Source organism: Panthera pardus, unplaced genomic scaffold (assembly GCF_024362965.1).
Source record: "Panthera pardus isolate Hobbes unplaced genomic scaffold, ASM2436296v1 HiC_scaffold_123, whole genome shotgun sequence".
Classification (NCBI taxonomy): Eukaryota; Metazoa; Chordata; class Mammalia; order Carnivora; family Felidae; genus Panthera; species Panthera pardus.
In genome coordinates this window covers 398,252-405,405 of record NW_026526681.1, presented here as the reverse complement: position 1 = coordinate 405,405, position 7,154 = coordinate 398,252, and positions in this window count along the sequence as shown.

Genomic DNA, 7,154 nt, shown 5'->3' with positions numbered 1-7,154 from the left:
GAAACGATCTTTCAGCTAACATCTGGCCTCACGAATTGAAAACGGTTTGAAAACTATTCGGGGTCTAGGCGGAAAGTGCCAGGTACTCAGCTCTGTGACACAAGAGCTTGGGGAACCATCTTCCAACTAACATATTTCACTAAGTTAGAAGTCTTTGAAAACCGGGCGGAGACTACACCAAAAGTGTCATACAGTCACCTCTGTGAGTCACTGTGGGGAAGCCATTTTTCCAATAACGTCTCTCTTCACGAGGTTGGAAGTATTTGAACACCCGTGCAGGGCCGGCGTCAAAAGTGCCACATAGTCAACTCTGAAACAACACTGTGGGGTTTCCACGTTTCAATTAACCTCTTCTTGTTCCACTTAGAAGTGTTTGCAAACCTATGCCGGTACTACGCGGGAAGTGCTATAGGCTCAACTCTGTAAAACTCACTGTGGTGAAGCCACAGGCTTCACCCCACAGCCAAAGGGCATCTGGGTTCACTTGTTGGAAGTATGTGAAAACCTATGGGGGCTTATGCGGAAAGTGCCCTATGCTCAAGTGTGTCAAGCAGCTTTTGGGGAAACCACCTTTCAACTAACATCTTGTTTCACCGTGTTAGAAGTGTTTCAAACACTCTCCTAGGAACCATGAGAAAAGTGACGTATACTCGACACAGCCAAATCGTACTGTGGGGAGAAACGGTCTTCCAACTCACATCTGCTGTCGCCAAGTTAAAAGGGTTGGAAAACTTCTGCAGGGCCTATGCGCAAGGGCCGTGTACTCCATTCTGTGAAACGACGCTGTAGGGAAACAATCTTGCGACTAACATCTGGTTTCACTGTGAACTGTCTGAAAACCTACAAAGTGCCATATAGTCAACTGTGTGAAAGAGCACTCTGGGTAAAAGGTCTTGTGACCACCTGATTTAGGACGTTAGAAGCATTTGCAAAACTACGCCGGGATGAATGCAGAAAGTGCCATATACTCAACTCTGTCAAGCTGCACTTTGGCGAAACCATCTTTCAACTAACACCTTGTGTCGCTACCATAGAAACATGTTTGAAAACCTATGGAGGGAATGATGTGGAAAGGGTCATATATACGCAGCTCTGTCCAACCGGGCTTTGGGGAAACCACCTTTCAAGTGACATTTGATTCAACTAAATTGGAAGTGTCTGAAAGCTCCTGTGTGGTCCAGACTGAAAGGGCCTCCCACTCTATGAAAGAACACTGTGGGGAAAACGTCTTTCAACGTTCTCTTTCACTAAGTCAGAAGTGTTGGAAACCCCATGCGGGGATCGATGGGGAAAGTGACGTTGTGAGAGAGTACTGGGAAGAAACCATCTTTCAACTGGCATCTCGTCTCACTGAGAACTGTTTGAAAACATATGCACGGCCTACAAAGTGTACTAGAGTCAACTGTGTGAAAGAACACAGTGGGGAAAAATCATCTTTTAACTAACAGCTCGTTTCGCTCAGTTGGAAGTGTTTGAAGACCTATGTGGGGATCGAGGGGGAAGGTTACATACACCAGCCACTGTGAAAAGAACACTGTGCAGAAACCTTCTTTCAACTGATATCCTGTTTCACCTGGTTAGAAGTGTTTGAAGAACTCCGTGGGGGCTTATGCAGAAAGTGCCATGTACTCTGTCAAGTCCCTGCACGTTGGGACACCCTTTTGTGGAGAAACCGTCCTTCAACCACCATGTTAGAGTTATTATGTTATGTCTGAGTTACGTTATGTTACAGTTACGTCATGTTATGTTATGTTATGTTATGTTATGTTATGTTATGTTATGTTATGTTTTCATGTTACGTTCTGTTATAGCTATTTGAAAACTTTATGCGGGGTCTATGTATAAAGTGCCATACACTCTGGCAAATAACACTGTGCGGAAACCGTCTTTCAACCAAAATCCTATTTCACTACATTAGAAGTGTTGGAAAACCCATGTGGAGTCGACACCAAAAGTGCCATGTACTCAACCTTGTGAAACAACTGTGTGGTGAAACTATCATCTGCTTCCACTGTTAGAAGTACTTGAAGACCCACGCAGGGCCAACAACGAAAGTGCCGTCTACAAAACTGTATGAAGAAACACTGCGGGGAAACAGCTTGCCACTAAAATCTTATTCCAATCAGATGAAATTGTTTGAAAACCTATGCGGAGCTTATAATGAAAGTGCCGTACACTCATCTCTGTGAAACAACAGCTTATCTGAGAGTTTTATACTCAACTCTATGGAAGAAGACGGTGGGGAAACCTTTCACCTAACATGTGGTTTCTCGAAGCTAGACGTGTGAAAACCAGGTTGCGGCCTAGGCAGAAAGTGCCTTACACTCAAATCTGTGAAAGCAGAGTGTGCGGAACCATCTTTCAACAAACTTTCGGTTTCACTAATTTGGAAGTGATGGAAAACTTATGATCGGTTAACTATGAGACAAGTTGCCATATAGTCAACTCTGTGAAACAACACTCTGGTGTGAACCTCTTTCAACGACCGTCTGATTTCACTAATTTAGAAGGGTTTGAAAACCCACGCAGGCAGCAATGGGGAATGTACGATTACTCAACTCTGTGCCACAACAGTGTGGTGAAACCATCCTTCATAACATCTTGCTTCCCTGCCAGGTGTTGTCACCATTTGCAGTGAATTTTGACGAGAGTGTCTTATACTCTATTGTGTAAAAAATGTGGAAAAATGGTCTTTCAACCGACATCCTCTTTCACGAACGAAGTGTTTGAAAACCCATGCTGGGCTTTTGAGGAAACTGCCTTAGAGCCACTCTGTGGGGAATCCATCTTCCAACTAATCTCTTGCTTCACTCTAATGAAGCATAATGGGGCTCGAAAACCATAATGGGGCTACAGTGCACGCGCCACTTACTCGACTCTGTGAAACAGCACGGTCGGGAAACAATCTGTCTCTTAATATCAGTTGCAAGTGTTTGAAAACAGATGCGGGGCCTATGCACGAGGATCATGCCATGCCTTCAACGTTGTGAAATAACACTGTGGGGAAACCACCTTTCCACTACCATCTCGTTCCTCTTAGAACGGTTTGAAAACCTATGAGAAGCCTAAAAACTAAGGGCCATACACTCAACTGTGTGAAACAACGACGTGGTGAAAAGATCTTTCAAATAACATCTGGTTTCAATCATTGAGAATTGAAGACTATTGGGGGTTATGCGGAAAGGGTCATATACTCAAATCTGTGACACAACATGTGGGGAAACCATCTTTCAATCAACATCTTGTATAACTAAACTGGAAGCGTTAGAAAACCCATGGGGAGCCTATGCCGAAAGTGCCATATACTCACTCACCTCTGTCAGCCTGCACTTTGCGGAAACCATCTTGAGAGTAATATCCTGTAGCACCAAGTTAGGAAGGAGCGTTTGAAAAACTATGCGGGTAAAAGGCAGGAAGTACAAGATACTGACAACTGTGGAACAACACTGTGAGAAACCGTCTTTCAACTCAATTCTTCTTTCATTTAGGTTAGAAGTGTTTGAAAACCTATGCGCGGCGTATGGGGAAAGTGCCATTCTTTCAACTAATATCTGATTTCGCCCAGGGTGAACTCTTTTGGAAACCTATGCACAGCCCACACGGTAAGTGCCATATGCTGAACTCTGTGAAACAACCCTGTGGGGAAACGATCTTTCAACTAACATTTCGTTTCCCTAAGTTAGAAGTGTTTGAAAAGCTCTGCGGGACCTATGCAGAATTGCCCTATACTCCACTCTCAAACTGAACTCTTAGGGAAGCATTTTTCAGCTAACATCTTTATGAAACTACGTGAGGAGCATTGTAAAACCTGTGTGGGGAACGATGTGGAAAGTGACATATACTGTGGGACCCTGTGAGAAAATAGAGTGGACAATCCATCTATCAATTATCTTGGGGCACTAAGTTTGAAGTGTTTGAAAACCTATGCACGGCTTATGGGGAAAGTGCCATATACTCGACTCCCTTCACATATGTGTGTGGGCAAATCCTATGTCATCTAACCTCATGTATCTCTACGACTGAAGGGTTTGCAACCGCAGGCGGGGCCTGCATGAATAAGGCCATATGCACCACTTGGGAAACACCACTGTGGGGAAACCATCCTTCAACTAACATCTTGTTCACTGAGAAGGGTGTGAAACTATGCGGAGCCTTTGCTGAAAGTGCCACGTACAGAACTCGGTGGAAACAACACTGTGGTGAAACGATCTTTCAACGAACATCTCGTTTCAAGCCATAACTCTGTGAAAAAGTTTGCGGGGTATCTGCCGACAGTGCCATATATTCAACTCGGTGAAACTGCACTTTGCAGGAAGGAAGGCTCTTTCAAGTAACATCTGGTATCACGAAGTCAGAAGGGTTTGAAAACCTATGTGGGTAATGATGAGGAAAGTGACACATACTGGATACTGTGAGAAAATACCGTGGACAATCCATCTTTCAACTAGCTCGTGTCACTAAGTTGGAAGTGTTTGCAAACCTAGGCGCGGCTTATGCAGAAAGTGCCGTATACTCGACGCTTTGAAAAAAAGCACTCTGGACGAAGATTCTTTCATGAGTATGTAGTTTCAGAAAACTAAAGCAGTTTGACAAGCAACGCATGACCTACACGGAAAGTGCCATATACACAACTCTGTGAAACAACGCTCTGAGGAAATGATCCTTCACCTAACATCTGGTTTCATTAAGTTGTGTTTGAATGCAAATGTTGGCCTAGAAGAATAGAACCATGTACTCAATACCGTGAAACAACAATGTGGTGAAACCATCTTCCGACCACCATCTGCTTTCACTACGTTAGATGTGATTGAAACACCTTACAGGGAGGAACACTTAAAGTGCCGTAAACTCCGCTCTGTCGAACACTGCTGTGGTGAAACATACCTTCAACCAACCTCCGTTTCATCGAGTGACAACGGTTTGAAAAGCTATGCGGGACCCACAGGACAAGTGCCATATACTCAACACTGTGAAACAACACTGTGGAGAAACCCTATTTCAACCAAAACTTCGTTTCACTAAATTAGAAGTCTTTGAAACTCTATGAGCGACAGAGACGGAAAGGGCCATCTATTCAACTCTGTAACCAACAATACTGTGGTGAAAGAAACTTCAACTAACACTTGGTTTCACTGAGAGAACTCTTTGAAGACATAGGCAGGCCTACCCTGTGTCATACATTCATCTCTGTGAATCGACACATGGTGAAACCATCCTTCAGCTAGCATCACGTTTCACCCTGAAGTGTCTGAAAAGTTATGCGCGGGGCTATGCCGACGGTGCCATGCACTCAATTCTGTGAAATTGGACTTTGCGAAAACCACCTTTCAGCGAACATCATGTATCGTTACGTTGGAAGGTTTGAAAACATGCGCAGCTTATAGGAAATGCCAGAGAGTCAACTCTGAAAAACCACTGGTGAGAAACTGTCACCGAACATCTGCTTTCACGTCGTTAAAATAGTTTGAAAACTTAGGCATGACTTACAAGGAAACTGCCATCTACCCAAATCTGTTAAGTAACAATCTGGTGAAGTTGTCTTTCAATTAACATCGATCTGGTTTATATGAGTGGCAACTCTGGAAAACTCTCTGGGGTCAACATGGTAAGTGCGTTTGTAGGCACTGGCTTTGACAACCTATGCAGCTCCTGGCCGGAAAAACCAATACACTTCATTCACTGTGCGAAACAAAACTATGGGGAAATCATCTCGGTACGAACAACTGCTTTCACTACGTTAGAGCTTGTCCAAAACCATGGCGGGCCCTAGGCAAAAAGTGCCATATACGCAATTCTGTCAAACAACACTGGGGAATCCATCTTCCCACTAACCTCTGGTTTCACTAAGTTACCGGAGTTTGAACAGCCCGGCAGGGAATTGTGCGGAATGTGCCATATACTCAACTCCCTGAAACAACAGTATGCTGAAGCTCTCTTTCACCATTTGGTTTCAGAAACTTAAAGTAATTTCAACACCTAAGCATGACTTCCATGGAACGTGCCATATGCGCAACTGTTGAAACAACACTGTGGTGAAGCCACGTTTCACCTGAAACCTGCTTCCACTAGAGCTACAAATGTTTGAACACACGTGCGGGGCCCAGGCCGATAGTGCCATTTACTACCTTCTGTGAAATATGCTGGGTGAAACATTCCCTCAACTAACATCGGATTTCACCCAGTGAGAACTATTGGAAAACCTACTCAGAGAGTGCAGTAGACGCAACTCTATGAAAGGCCGGGGAGGTTATCGTTCTGTCACCTTGTCGTATGGTGAGAAGGGTTTGAAACGTTATGCGAACTCTATGAGGAAAGTGCCTTGTCCTCAACTTTGTGAAACAGCACTGTGGCGAAGGCGTCGTCCCTCTAGCATCTGATCTCAGAATTGGTGGAAAAGGAACGGCGGGTCTACAGGCAACGTGCCATATATTCCACTCTGTAAAACAGCACTGTGGGGAAGGGAAATCTTTCCCCTAAAGCTTCCTTTCACCAAGCTACAAACGTTGCAATGCACATGTGGGGCCTAGGCAGATAGTGCCATAGGCTGCATTCTCTGAAAATAACTGTGGGTGGAACATTCTTTCAAGTAACATTTGATTTCGCTAAGTGAGAACTCATGGGAACACCTATGCAAGGCCTACAGGACAAGGGTCGTATACTCATCTCTGTGAAACAACAGGGGGAGAAAGCGTCTTTCAAGTAGCATCCCGTTTCACAAGGTTAGAAGTCTTTGAATAGCTACGCGGAGCCTAGGCCAATAGTGCCAACTACTCAAACCTGTCACCCTACAGCCTGCAACAACCAAATTTCCACTACCATCTTCCTTCACGAAGGTAGAAGTGTTTGCAAACCTATGCGGGGAATGATGCGGAAAATGACCTTTAATCGACCCTGTGAGAGACTACTGTGGACAAACCATCTTTCAAGTGACAACTTGTGTCACTAAGGGAGACGCCTTTGAAAACCCTTGCGCGGCTTAGGAGGATAGTGTCATATACACAACTCTGTGAACCAACAGGGTGGAGAAGGAATCTTTCGCCTACCATCTGGTTTCACAAAGTTAAAATGTTTGAAAACCTATGCACGATCTACGTGGCAAGTTCCCTATACTCCACTCTGAAACACTCGGGGGAAATACTCTTTCACCTTAGAGC